At 37.2% G+C, this 15,344-nt stretch overlaps 1 protein-coding gene across 3 annotated transcripts in view; it reads left to right on the plus strand.

Moving 5' to 3' along the window:
• Positions 1 to 167: 167 nt before the first annotated feature.
• ATP2B1 (ATPase, Ca++ transporting, plasma membrane 1) overlaps positions 168 to 15,344 on the plus strand; it is a 117,529-nt gene continuing 102,352 nt past the window's right edge. For 2 of the 3 annotated variants that reach the window (XM_008579419.1, XM_008579417.1), the window contains exon 1: positions 170 to 187. The gene's annotated coding sequence lies outside the window, so the exon portion shown is untranslated. Of the gene's footprint in view, positions 188 to 15,344 lie in introns of all 3 variants that reach the window. The other variant, XM_008579418.1, reaches the window with a different exon arrangement.

The following is a 15,344-nucleotide window of genomic DNA, read 5'->3' on the forward strand; positions in this document are numbered from 1 at the left end:
CGAGGTGAGTGGCGGGGGCGGGGGGGCAGGTCACCTGCGGGGGAAGCCGGGCGGAACACGGAGGTCTGGGCATCGCGGCGGGGGTCCTGACAGCTGGGTGCTCGGCGGATTGCGGCGGATTCTGGAGAAGTTGGCGGGGACAGTTGGGGGTTCCTCGCAGGTTGTCTCCTGCCGGGAGATCGTAAAGGTGAGCGGGTTCGTCGCCGTGCACCTCAGCTCCGGGTCAGGCCGGGAGTCGCTGTCTCGGGCTGGAGGGATGGGGCTCGGTGGAGCTTCTAGTCTACACCCGCAGCTCTTCAGCTTCACCGAGTCGCCTCGGCCGCGCCACAGCCCATCCCGCCACTGGTTGCCCCCACCCCGGCCCGTGGTGACCTTGAGGGCAGAGGAGTCCGGCATTCCCTTTCCCCGCGCCCCGGGAGAGTCACCCCTCTAATCATCGGCTTCGGCCCCGGTGAAGAGCTGTGGGCGGGGAGCGGGGGCCTTAGTCAGCCCCCGGCCGGGGTGGTTGATTGATGCGTGTGAGGACGGTGATTTCCCGGGAGTTGGAGAGCTGCCTCGCCTTTCTCCCCACGTCTTCCGTCTGGCCCCCTAGGATGTTCACAGTTGCTTCCGATTCGTGTTTCTGGATTTTCTTTAAAAGGAGGGGGTAAAAAAAAAAAAAACCCGCGCCCCCATCCCCCTTTTGGAAAAGGGTCAGTAAGCAAGAGGATGATGGCAGGATGGCATTCCAGTTGCGGGGGGTGGGGGAGGAGTGTGCTCCGATTATTCCATCCTGCGGGGAGAGCCCTGTGGCTAAGCTAGTTAGCGACCCCTGGTTCTGCGCCGCGGTCACTAGCCAGATTGGTTTCTGTGCGCATTTCATTCACCAGTTTTCTGCGGGACTCGCAGCGCTGGAAGTGCTCGCACCCAGTACAGGGTACTGGTGTTTGGCGCCGAGGGGAGGGCAAGGGATGGGTCAGGGTGGGCTGAGGGGGTCTGCAAATATGCGGAGGACTCGACCTTCCTCGGCAGGCTCATTTTACCTTTCCCTTGTGGTTAGAGCGCTGCAAACGGCAGCCTTTGGCTGCTATTATGCACACTACTTTTCTGGGTTTATTAATAATCTAATGGCTCTTGTTGGTATCGATTGCTGTTCATGATAAATTAGTTATATGGATTTTTTTCATACGTATGTAAGTATATGCATATATCTGGACGGTCTGCCTTTCAACATGGAAGCCTTTGTTGTATTTAACCTCCCCCACCTGAGGACAGCCTTCTTTAAAATAAGGCTCTTCTTCAGCGTGGGTGTATATTATAATAAGAAGTACTTGTAAGAGCCTGGTTAGTATGTCTCTCGTCGGGCAGAGGGTGTGTAACCCTTTGGGTGGTGGCCCGTGTGAGTGAATGGAGGGCCTTCCCCAGACTCCCTGTCCTTGTGTGTGATAGGGGCGGATTGGGGGAATTAAGAGAGATTGGAGGAGAATCTGCTTTTTGTACTTGTGCGTTTCATTTCGCACCCCCCCCCCCGCCTTTCTTTTTCCTCCTGATGAGTTCAAATTTGAAGTAGAAATATATATATTTTATCGGGAGCCTTTGAAAGCTAGTATATGATGTAAATGGGCTTATTTAACAATGATTTCAGGGGGACGTTTTAGTTTCTACCTTGCTTTGGATAAGACAGTTAAATTGCTGTAATTAAGGGTGGATCTCTGTCCTGATTTTGGCTTGGGTGTAACTGCAAAGGTCTTTGAAAAGTAACTGTTATTTCCTACCATATAGTCTGCAAAAGTGAGTCACATTCGGGTGAGTTGAGGACAGAGCGCCACCTTTAATTTAAAATATCGTGATTTTCTTTTATTAAAATGGTGAAAATTCAGAGTATGCCTTCTTGATATTTATCGTAGTTGTTATTACTGGCATCCTCATATAGAGGTATTGGGGTAATTGCCTTCATTTTTTTGTATTCTGAAATTTCTCACTTTTGGAAGGAATTTCTGCAATTGTATGGGAAATCACGGTTTTTAAAATGAAGCTTGGGATTTAATGTGGCATTCTGAGATGAAGTGAGAAACTAGTTTTGATTTGTGCTTACGATAAAATAACAGAGATATTGATAGTGTAGATCTACTTAGGAAAAGAAATAAGAAAAGTAATAGCTGGGTTGTAAATAGATGTTTAAAACTAGCCATGGCCACCAAATAAGTTGGTGTCAACACAGTAGTGGCTACCAACATAATAGTTGTTTTACAGTTGTGTTTTAGCTGCTGGGCTATTAACACATTCTAAACTAAACACTTGAAATCAGTAAAATTACTAACCTCGCTTGAATAAAGTACAGTAATTTTTTTGTTTGTCATCTTCCAGTAACTTGCCTATGAGGATTTTACAATTACGTGTTTTTAAGTAATACAAATGAGTACTTTCTGCGGGAGTATTTACATTCAAGGTTTTAAAAGACAATATTGGAAACAGTGGTTTCTATATATGGCTCCTCTCAAGTGCATCCCATGTAAGAATAAAGGGAGTTTTTAATGCTTAGAAAACAAATGCTGTAGTGACAACTGAATTGGTGAGATTTCCTTTTCTGCCCACTTGCTTCTCCCCTCCCTCACAAATTAAAAATTTAAGGTACACTGTCTCTTTATGTACAGGATACTTTTTGATTATTGTACTGCAGGTTTAACATGAGAAAAAAGTCTTAGCTCTCAGGTAATGAGTAAGTCAGTATGTGGATATTACCAAATATAGTTTTAATTACAAACCACAAGATATTATTACCCTTCTATTTGCATTTAAGTTCTAATATAACACTTTAAGTTTCTTCATAGACTACTGTAAAACATTAGCTATTGAGCTGTAGATAAGCTAAAATTAAGCAAAAATTCTGTCTGAGGTGAAAGGTGGCTTATGCTTTTACTGCTATGTAGTCTCTTTGAAGCTGTATAATATGGCCCTAGGTTAAAGGACATTATTTGAGCTATTAGGTTGATGAACGCAAAATAGTTATACATTGTTCTGTATACTTTGAAAGAATCTTTTGATTTTGGGATTAAATGTACTAATTTCCTTTGTCTGACAGACATGTTAACTTCATTTTGGGTGAAGTGGTTGGTTTCTTACTGTGTCAAATGAGTTTTAAAAGGAATGGCCACTTATAAATATTGGTGGTCTTTTGCAGTATTGAACAAAAAAGAGTATTTGTCTTTTTTTTTCCTTTCATTTTACACATACATAAAGTTAAAACTGATGTTTTCACTTTTTAATTCTGGAATTTGGTAATTAATGAGCAAAAAACAATAAAAGGAGTAAAGAACAGGAAGCAGTCACTTAAGGCATAAATGTTTGCAGCTTGGGTTACTCAACCAGTTGGAAGGGAATAATTATTTTCTAGTAGGTGTCATGATACATAGAAAGATACTAATAATAGCTTATTTGGGAATAGATAGAATCTGAGGTACCATTGCAAGGAAAATGATATCTGATAGTCATGGGAGTAATTTTTTAAAAAATAAATAACTTCTAAAAGATTATTTTTTAGCTTTTGCAAATGTCATCTATACACACCATATATATACATATATTGTCTTGTTAAAATTTTTTATTACAGAAATTGTCAAATGTGTGAAAGTACAGAGAATGGTATATTTACCAACCAGTCTTCACAATTATCAACTCATGGCTCATCTTATTTCATTTATATCTTCACACAGAAAAAGGATCTGTTATAAATGAGGACATAGGACAGGTGACTGAATTGAATTCTTAGGTTTTATATTTGTAATTTACAGAGTATATTCAATAGGGTCCAATATGTAATTGAATCTGAAAGGTCTATTTTTATGTTCTTCATTGTCTATATGGCATATACACTTTAATTCTTCTGGTAGTAGTCTTGTCTTACAGCAGGTGTCTAAAGATAGATACTCTCAAATTTTGCTGTCTTAATAACAATGCCTTTGATTTATGAAGTGCTTTACAGTTTTTAAGCCTATATTTACATACTGTCTCATTTGGTTCTCACAATAAATAATCCTGTGAGATGAGTTAGGCAGTTGTACCTTTTTTTTTCTGGTAGGTTAAAGGATTTGTGTGGGCCCTCAGGTGACATAGCTAACAGCTAGATTAGCCAGAAATGGACTCTAGGTGGCTTCTAGTTTTTGTTCATTGCTTTTCTCATTATAGATGTTTATTTAAATTTATGAAGAATCAGTTTCAGATCACAGTACATTTAATAGTGGAAATAAGTAGATTTGTTTGGGCTTAGTTTTATAAATTTAATCATTGCTTATATTTGATATAATGTAAACAGCTCATACCATACCCTGATTTACTTAACAGCTGAGTAAATGAATTTGAACATATTTGACATACTGTATTTTTAATACTATGGTTTTTAAGTTGAAATTTTGTTTTCAAAGACCTTTTGGTCTTTGAAATGACTAGGGGTGTCTTAAACCTTGAGTTAAAAATAAAATGTGCTATATTTTAAAAAGTTTCTTTTAATTTCTGCTGTAAATTTTTATGCACTTGTTTTTTGTCCCATGTTTATTACCTAAGTCTTTTTTGAAATATTAATTTGTTATGGAATGAAATTTAGTTTAAGGTGGTCCCAAATGAGGAGATTTTTGTTCCTGAGATCCAAAACCTTAGAAATTTCACAATAAAAATAGTGTTTCTCTAATATTAGTATGCCTGAGAATCACCTGGGGAAGTTATTGAAAGTGCAAATGCCTTGGCCTTACCCCTGCAATTCTGATTCAGCAGATTTGGGGTGGGAACCAGTAGTCTGCATTTGGAGAAACTCTGATGTCGAATTTATAACTACGTTAAAATTATTTAGTAGAGGTGCCTTTATATACCAGGAGGACATCATTGATTTATTTTATTTTGAACATAGCTGAATCCGTGCTTTCAAATAGTATTGGCTATTGTAGCAATAGTTTGATTTGATTTGTTAATGGTGGTTTTTGTGACCATTGTAAAATTAATAAATTGAAAACATTTCTGTTATTTATGTGTTCAGAGTGTTGTTTTTTTTTTTCTTTTCTTTTCCGGAGGATCCATCTGTGGTTATTTATTAAGCACTGTAAACTCTTAGAGAATGTTCTCTTTTGTTTTCATGTCTTAATGTTTGCCATTTCCGAATGACTTGAACATGAGGACTTATTTTCATAAAAATAATGCATGGGATATCATTACAGTGCTGTATATTTGTGCATTAGTCTAGCACTTATTTTTTGTTAGAAGGAAAGACTTTGCATATTCCTTCAAACTAAAAAGACATAAATTGGATAAATTGTCATCCTTATTAATTTTGGTTAAAAAGTAGCTGCTTCAGAAATAGGTTAGTGCTGAATGATCTTTTAAGAATATTGATGATATTGGACTAATTGATAACTTGCTGTTCTGTGTATTAAAACAGGTTAGTGTTGTTTCACTTAAATGCTAAATAATAGTTTGTTTAGTTCAGCAATCTAGTATAAGGTCCATTTGAACTGACGTTTGGAACTATTCTGTCTCATACTATATACCACATATAAATTACCTGCCTTTAATCATCTTACTCATGACCAGTTTTAAATGCAGTTGTTTTTGCTTAATTTATAACACTATGGACCATATCCTGTATCTGCATTTAAAATACATTTTATAATGAAATTAATTTCAAAGCAGGTCCATCTCAAGACTGTGCCAAACCTTAAACTTAGGCTTGTTGGCTATACATTAGGGTATATTTAGGAATCATAGCTTATAATTTACCAATGATTATGGAAACATAAATTAATAAAGATTTTTGGCAGAGAGATATAGGTAAACTTTGGGCAAACTTTTCGCCACATTCTTTTAAAGCTATTTTTTGTTAAATTTTTCCTAGGATTACGTCACCTATTTTGAGTAGTATGTGGTGTTTTTAGTTACCTCTTCTGTAAGAATATTATTTGGTATTTATAAGTACAATAACTTCCAACAGTATGGTTTCTCAAAATCTGGGATATCTGCTTTTATGTTAATATTACTGTTATCTGGGTCTCTGAGGGAAGGAATAAGGATAATTTTGAATGGACCAATGCTTGCTTACACTGTGAAATCCGAGATTACACTGCCCACCTATAAACTGGTATGACTACTGTACAGACCTGATAAATTCAGGAGTAAAATTTGTATTCTGGAAAGTAGGTCTTAAAAAGGATTTGACTGTTTAACATAAAAGATGCTTTTAAATACTTTTATTATTAGCAGTGTGGATCTGATGTTCAATGCATTAATCTAGTGAGTGAGTTCTGTCCCAGGAGGATTTTTGAAAATAATCTTGTACTCTCAAAATTCTCAGATGTGTTGCTTTAATCTACTTTTCATATCTGTGTCAGAGTTTTTTTGTTTTTAAGTAGCTTACCTGCTGTCATTTCTTCATTCAAACTTTCAGTGGTTCCTCATTTTTCTCTTTATCAAGATAATACTTGATTCCGAAGGCCTTTCATAAAGTAGCTCAGTGTTTTCTAAAGACTGTTTGTTTGAAAACACTGGTTCTAAGAAATATTAATAGGGGTTTCGTCGGAGAAAGGGGGCAAAATAAAAATCCAGGATGTGCTGGTTTATGCAGTTTTCCAATTGGGGACTCCTCCCTGCTTTAATATGCTAATATGGACTGAATTTATCTAAATATGCTTAGTGTTTTGCTCCCTTATTTCACAGACTCTGTTTTAGTGGAATGTCTCACCTATCAACTTTTCTATATTACCTAACCAGGATCGCTGCTTTGCACACCTCCAGGGGGTGCTATTCGCATAGAACACAAAATGAACTGTGCTTCCTGGAATTGAGAGCTGTGCTGCATACTGTAGTACTGTGGACTGCCCACTATGTGACTGTCCTGTTGTTTGGTAGTTTCCTTGTCTCTGACTTCATGTATGTTTTCCTCTTATCTGACAGAACCTTCAGTCTTCTGGTATGGCTAAATGTGTCCATCCTTCAAAACTCAGCATTAATCCACCCTTTCTAGTCATCCCTCATTAATTTTCTTGTCTGGATTCCTCTACATTTGTAGTCTGGGTGGTATGCTCCCATTCTTTTGTCAGTAATTTCATTTGGAGATAATGTAGAAAAGTTGAGATAGGACATAGGTTTTTGAGGACATATAGAATTTTATCCAGCAAATTAATCAATGTTTTTTGGCATATTGATTTAGGATTTGGACATTGTATAACTTGTTAAGGTAAAACAGAGACAGTTGAGGGAAATTTTCTGAGAGAAATTTCTAAAGCCTTTTTACTTTTGAAATTTTAACTTTGCTCATATGCATTCACAGAATAATCTGTTTTACTTCTGGTGGGTGGCTACATTTCATAGAATGTTACTAGGACAGTAGAATTTAGATTCTATATAATAAATACATTTCTACTTCTGAATTTCAATGTGGTCGTTAATTTGTCCATGTTAGGTTTTATCCTGATTGTAATAAGTCATTAAAATAGCAGTTAAAATTTGTATTTTAAAATGACTAATTTCACTTTCCTTTGGCTTGTGACATCTTTTCCTCACATCATAATTAAGATCTGCTTGTTGGATCTTTAATACATTAGCACATTGTGTGATATAAAATTGCCTTAATGTGGAGTATGTATTATGGCTTAAAATTTAAAATAAGATAACTCTTGTTGCTGTTTATTGATAGGAATACTGTTGGAGCTAAGTTTTGAAATCTGTTTGTTATAGATTCTAATTTTTGTGAGAGGGTTCTTTTCCATGAACTCAGAGTGAACTGTTAGCTGTTGACCTGGTGCAGATTCACTGAAGGCATTAGGACGAAGTGTAGGTATATGGTCTCTGTTAAGATTTAAAGCATAGTAATGTGGTTATTCTTCCAACTCCCTTCCTTAGGTCAAGAAGGAAAGCCTGTACTTGACTTTATCATTTCTATTGAATGTTCATGTGACACATAAAGTAGTAATTTCAGAAATGTAAGTAATTATTTATATAGATAAAGAATGTATGTATACAATTATATTAAAAATGCTTGGAAAAAAATAATGCTCTCCAGAAATTACTCATTTCCCAGTGATTAGCACAGCTGAAAACTATACAGGTGCACTGCAATTTAGTGTTCTCCCAATTCTTTTAAATCTTATAAATCTAATTGTAAGGTATTGTAGAAAAAAATTCTAGGCCTTGCTGCTACTTTAACAGTGCAATAATAATCGTAATAAAATTATTGGTCAAAGAGAAGCACAGAAGTGGGTTTTGTAGTGAAAAAATAAAAAGATATCTGAAGGCAGCAATCAGTGGAACCAGCAAAAGTGAAATGTTAGGTCAGTAAATCTTGATCTTTTTCTACTGGGTCACATGGGTGATACTGGCATATTCTCCATGCTCCCTTGGTAATACCTAGAGTTATGTGAAATTTTCAGTTTCTTTGTTATAATTCTGTCCTTGTCTACTCATGCTCAAAGATCAAATGAGTTGATGCTGTAACTACTCTTACTTGTTTGTGTAAAAAGTAACTCATGAACTTTAGGTACTTTAGTTTGGACATTCCTGACAACTAATATCATGGTGGAGAACTATTGAGTTAAAGGTCACCAGTGCAAAACAGAGGGCTGAAAACAAGGAAGTGAAATGGCAAAGAGATGATGGGAAAGCCTAGCAACAAACCCTCTGAATGCTGGTAAACAGGAAAATGAAGAGCAATCAGCCCATCAGTCAACCCTTCTGCACGCATAGTGGATTTAGGGTAAATTTTACATTAACCTTCCTTTGAGGTTAAACACCACTGTTTTTGTACATGTAATTGAAACACTGACACCTACGTGATTCTCCTTCACCTGTGCCATCTTACTGATGACATTCCTTTTGTTGGAAATGCCCACCTTTCTCAGAGCCCCATTAGGGTATTCCTGTGAGTGACTAGACCTAAAACTTTTGGTTTTTACTCTGTGGTTTCTTAGGAACTCCGTATTTAAATTTGAGTTTTATCTTCACCACTAAAAGGCCTAGTGTGCTTTGGTAAATCACCTGGTTTCTTTGTAACTTCCAAAAAAAAAATGCAAAGGGGTTTTTATTAGTTTTTTCTCTTGGAAGTTTGGCTTTCAGAATAATTTGTGTAGCCATTGCAGTTCCTTGTCCCCCCCTCTGTTCCAACCTTTTAGTTCTTTATTCTCCTAGGGTTGCCTTCTAATTTTGTATTATAACTACCTTATCATTTGATTTTTCATTTGTGATATTCTATGTTTCATTCATGAACATAAATTCATTTATTGAAAAGCTGAATTACTTAAGATTTCCAATTAAAGAAGTGGCATATAACAGGCCTTTTTTTTTTTTTTTTTTTTTTTGGCACAGCTGGCCAGTATGGGGATCCCATATAACTGGCTTTTAATTCTGCTCGCTGCCAAACGTATACTACAGTAAGAGCTTAGGGGCATCCCCCCCCCCCCATTTGAATCCTTGACCTTGGTGTTATAACACTGCACTCTAACCAGCTGAGCTAACTGGCCGCCCTGAGAGTAAGGGAATTCATAAAAAAATAATAAAGCCACATGGGAGAAGAGAAACTCACACCAAAATTTTCAAAGGAGTTGGCTTAGTAGACTCAAAAAGCTGAATGGTCAGTCAGTAATGGAAAAGGCCAGAAGCAACTCAGTTTCCATTGCAGAATTCCCCAAAGACTTAGAGTTGGGGAAATGAGGTGCCTCTAGTGAAGAGGTGACAGTGGGGCTAAAACTGGAGGACTGGTTGAAATTTAAGAGTTTAGTACCCAAATATCTTTGCCCACTCTGCGTAGCTCTGTGACCCCTCTCCCCTCACTGTTGCTGAAGGCTGAAACTTGTTTTCTGGAGAAGACTAAGCACTCTGGGGAACACAGTTGAAAACCAAGGTACCACACTGAAAACTAAGTGTGAGTTTACATATTTATGTTAAGATCCTCAGCCTTCTTCTTACTCAGCTTTCAGAGTGTTAGCCACAATAGAAGTGTCATCTTTGACCAGATCAAGGGAAAAGGCTTAAAGATTCTGACATTGGTTGAGAATGTGGCCAAAGAAAATGTCCCAGTCAGATCAGCCTACAGTGAAATCCATATTTAAAAGGCTACACCTTTGGATCTGGAACTTCTATATAGTTTACTTGTGTGTTATTTTCTCTCATACTTTAAAAATTTTTGTTGCAGTCTTATTTAAGGTATACTTGATGTACAGTAAACTTCACATATTTAAAGTGAAAAACTTGAGTTTTGACATATGTCTATTCCAATGAATCATTACCACAGAGAAATTAATGAGCGCAACTATCCCCCTAAAAATGTCCTTGTGCCTCTTTAATCTTCTTTCTTCCCTACCCCTCCCCCACCAGCTCCTTTCCTCAGGCAACCACTGATCTGCTTTCTGTTACTATAGTTTGAAATTTCTAGAATTTTATATTCATGGAACTGTACAGTATATGCTGTTTTGGTCTGGCTTTCACTCAGCATAATTATTTTGAGATTCATCCAAGTTGCATATATTAATAGTTCATTCTTTGTTACTGCTGTTAAGGATTTCACTGTATAGAAATACTGCAATGTGTTTATCCTTTCACCTGTTTATAGACATTTTGTTTCCAGTAAGGTACAATCTTTTCTTAGAATTGCATTGCAATTTTTTTATATATTCTAGATAAAAGTCCCTTGGGAAGCTTTTGTGTTTGTGCTGGGTGTGGGAAGAAGAATGGTGATGAAACATGTATATGAAACTTAAAACTGAAAAAGCAAGCAGGAGCACTCTAAGCATTATTTGTAGAGATGTAGTTAGGGACTAAAATGAATAACTAAAGGATTTAAAGTACCGTTCCTAGTTGCTTCTGAGTGGAAAGTGGAGTTGGGGGACTAAGGACTGCTGATCTTAAAGTCTTGTGGGTCTGTTTCTCTAAACACTTTATGTATGCAAAAGTTTGTCAGAACTAAAAATGAATACATTCATGGGATAAGTTTATTTATTTATTTATTTTTTTTTTTAAAAGATGACCGGTAAGGGGATCTTAACCATTGACTTGGTGTTGTCAGCACCACGCTCAGCCAGTGAGCGAACCGCCCATCCCTATGTGGGATCCAAACCTGGGGCCTTGGTGTTATTAGCACCGCACTCTACCGAGTGAGCCACGGGCCGGCCCCATGGGATAAGTTTAAATGTGTAGATAGCCCAGATATGTCTCTTGTCATTCAACTCTTGTGTCTGTGTGCAGTCTTGTGCAGTTTAGATTCACAACTGAAAATTACTTTGGGTGAAATAATCCGTTTTTATAAAAGCTTAAGGAACAATGTGGAATTGAGTGAACAGCAAAGACAGTCTATGGACAAATTAAAGTCTTCTTTCTTCTCTTGATTTCTGCCTCAAGTCTTCCCCACTTTGCAGATTCAAATTCCTCATTTCTTTATTATGTAGAACAGTTGGTTGCCATATTTGGTTTCTTGAGTCTTTCCCTCGGACTTCCTCCACCACCACCACCACCATCACCACCCCACACATATCCCAGGCAACTCACAAAGACTTATAAAAACATTTTTTTCCAAATAATTACATATGGCCTCTTCCCTGATAAGTGTGTGATGAATGATTTCTCCTGGTTTTTCATCTGGATAAGTATACAATTGTCCCTCGCTATCAGTGGGGGACTGCTTCCAGAACCCCCGAGGACACCTAAATCCACAGATGCTCAGGTCCCTTATATAAAATGGTATAGTATTTGCATATGACTTATGTAGTCCTCCTGCATACTTTAAATCATCTCTAAATTACTTACAATATCTAGTACAATGTAAGTACTGTGTCATACAGACACAATTTTTTCCCCAATTATTTTATATTCGAGATTTTTTAAATCCACACATGTGGAACCCATGGACAGGAGGGCCAACTGTGTAATTTTTTTTTAGTGTTAGTGTTTAACCAAATGAAATGTTGATTTGAGAGAGGATCTTTAATAATCTCTTAAGGTATACATTTTTGTAGGTTTGTCTTAACGATTATAGTTTTGAATTCCACCCTCATTAATTTTCTGTCTTCACCTGGAGGACTTGATATTTGACTGAATTTCTTCTTCTTGCTCTTTGTTTTTGAAGAAAGTAGTATCTCAGAGGGAGACAGCAGTCATTTTTCGAGAAATGTTAGAATTCAGAAAGGAAAAAGAAAACTAGTGTTCTTTTGTGAATGTGCCATGAAAAACAGACTAGCTCTAAAGTACACTAGTTACTTTGAGTAGATAAAGGGAATTTAAAGTTATTGAATAAAATGAATGCCTGTGTAGTTGCTTTCTACCTGCCAGGTACTGTGCTAAGCAATTTACAAATATTAACCCATTGAAATAAGGTTCTGTGGAATTTGTGGATGAGGTATTCTTTATGGAAAAAGATAAAAACGATTATTAATGGTTTCAAAGGGATATCCTAAAATCAGTGACTTACATAACCTTTTTACCAATTAAAAATGTTACAAGACTGATTGTGTAATGTTTGGAAAATATAGAACAGTGTAAACGTGAAACAATTATTCTTAATCCTATGTCTGAGAAATAACTAGCTTTAACATTTTAATATTTTTGATCTTTTAAAAAATTTGTACATTTAACATGCTTGATAGTGTTGGTATAATTGTGTGCTTTTTAAAAAACTTTGTTTTTTATGTCATTAAATTTTTCTCATGTCCTTAAATTTTTTTATTAACATCATTTTAATGTTTATAATATTCTATCCTATGGCTTCCTTTGTTTTTCTCTCTGTTAAATAATCCTCCAGTGAGCATCTTTATTTGTAGATGTTTATCTTCATTTATGATTATTTCCTTTGTAATTACTGGGTTTAAAGGATTTCCAAAGTTTGTGATCTTTTGATTAAAATTTTCTTCCAGACTCCTTTCTGTGAGGCAGTTTAGGGTTTTGGGATTCTTTGTCTTTTCTTGGTGTGCACACAGTGTGTTCTACTCACTTCTAGGTCTCTGCTCTACTTTCTCAAATTCCCATAGAACTTTTTGTTTGTTTGTTTGTTTTTGTTTTTGGCGACTGGCTGGTACAGGGATCTGAACCCTTGACTTTGGTGTTATAATACAGTGCTCGTGCACACAGTGTGTTCTACTCACTTCTAGGTCTCTGCTCTACTTTCTCAAATTCCCATAGAACTTTTTGTTTGTTTGTTTGTTTTTGGTTTTGGCGACTGGCTGGTACAGGGATCTGAACCCTTGACTTTGGTGTTATAATACAGTGCTCTAACCAGTGGAAGAGACCAGACCCCCATATCATTTTTTAAAATTCATATTTTGTTGTTTACATGTTTGACACCTCCATGACATGTCCAATTTAAGAGCAGGGACTGTTTATCTTTCTATCACTCACCCTTCTATCATTCTCCTGAAAAAGGAGAAAGCTACAAAGGTTTAACATAGAAGCTTTTAAGTGCAAATGTATGTTAAAAGTTAATCCAAAAAAATTAAGGTTCTGTATTGTAGATGAAGTAAAACTTCAAGGAAGTTTAAAGGTGTCTTAGCAGTCTCTTCTATGACAATGTATCTGAGTTGTTTTATTTTTTAGTCCTCAGATTTCGAGTGGAAAACCTAAGAAGATTTTTGATAAATATGTCCTTTTAAAAAATATTTACGTGACACTGCTAGACAGTAACAACTGTGGTCTGCCAAGAAGAGAAGTTGTTATGCAGGGCTTTAAGTCTGTCTCATTCCGAGTGTCCAGTGTTCCTTCTTGGTTTCCTTTTTCATGCAGTGATTCATCAGGTACTGTATGCTTCCAGGAACCAGTGTAAGTGTATGCACGTATCCCCTTCCTGGTCTTTGATGTCTTCCTATTATGAATGGGAGTATATTGTTTCCAGCTATTATACAAATGAAGAGGAAAGACATTTTAGGGTCTGCTGTAAAACCTTCAAATCTCAATAATTTTGCTACCATAGTATCCTATTAGAATTTTTGGTGGTGATTTCTGTCCTTCTGTCACTATTATTTTGAAGGATTGTCTAAGTTGCGTGAGCTCTGCTTGTATTTCTACACACAGCCAAGGTAGCGAGACAGGCAGTCAGTTCTGAGTTGCATCATATCTTGGACTTGCTTCCACTGTCTCCCTTCTTGATATATGAAGGGTCTTCAAAAAGTTCATGGAAAGATTCATATTATCTTTTAATTCTATTTTTCCATGAACCTTTTGAAGTACCCTTGTATACCTGTAGCCCTCGATTCAAATCACATGTTTCTCCAAGCAGGTACTTTATTGGTGAAGGTCTTTGTCCTGAAAGAAGGGAAAATTCCTCCTTTGAGAAGATTCTTTGGTCATGCCCATCCAGTATTGGATACCAGGTAACCCCGTAAGGTAGATGCCCAGGGAGCTGAAAGGAAGAAATTTTGAGTGATTTTTGGGGTCTAGAGAGATTATAGTTTAACCTAGAGCTGCAGATGTACACAATGAGTTTAAGATCATTATTGAAAATCACAGATTATAGATAGTGGCATTGGGAACTTTTAAAATAAAATGGTAGCTGCAGGAGTGGGATGTGATAAGGGAGGAGGGAGAACAGGACAGTTTACGTATTGATTGTAATGTTTTAATATCTAGTTAGTAGATATACATCTATATATATGTATTTGAAATTCAGAGCAGGTTTTATTTGTGTGTGTGTGTTCCAACTCAATTAATGCCTCTTAATTAGTTAGAAAAGTTATAGGTATAAAAGAATGAAATGTACCAAATTAACTTATGTGACATTAATCTAATGTTGAGGTCAATGAAAACCAGTCTTGTCCTGGAATGCAGCTTAGTGGACTAAATGGTATCTGGAATAGTAAGGAAGAAAGATGAAGCAGAAATAGAAGAAGAATGGGAGAGGTGTGTGATAATTTTTCTCCTAGCCTAAGGCTGAAGATTTATTTATTCAGCTTCCTGAACCATGTAAAACAAAGTAGAAAACCAGGAAGTTGGCAGAAAAGCCCTCCAAGAAGCCAGAAGTTCATGCATCAAAACTCTGAGCACTTCATTCCACTGCAGGTGTTTGCTTGGTGTGTTTACTCATTTTTAAAATACATTTCTATACTGTTTTGATAACTCGTTTCCCAGCACACTGCAGATGAGAGAGAGGAAATTGAGAAACTGAAAAAGTTGTTTAGAGGCAAGCACAAAAGTAACATAAGAAAGAATTGGGGCCGGCCCGGTGGCGCACTGGATAGTGCGCCGCTTGGGAAGCGCGGTGGCGCTCCTGCTCGAGGGTTCGGATCCCACATACAGACCGGTTCCCGCTCACTGGCTGAGCGAGGCATGGGGGCGACGCTGAGGGTTGCAATCCCGTTGCCGGTCCCCGGCCCGGTACGGGGGCAACACTGAGGGTTGCAATCCGTTGCCGGACA

Source organism: Galeopterus variegatus, unplaced genomic scaffold (assembly GCF_000696425.1).
Source record: "Galeopterus variegatus unplaced genomic scaffold, G_variegatus-3.0.2 Scaffold1880, whole genome shotgun sequence".
NCBI lineage: Eukaryota > Metazoa > Chordata > Mammalia > Dermoptera > Cynocephalidae > Galeopterus > Galeopterus variegatus.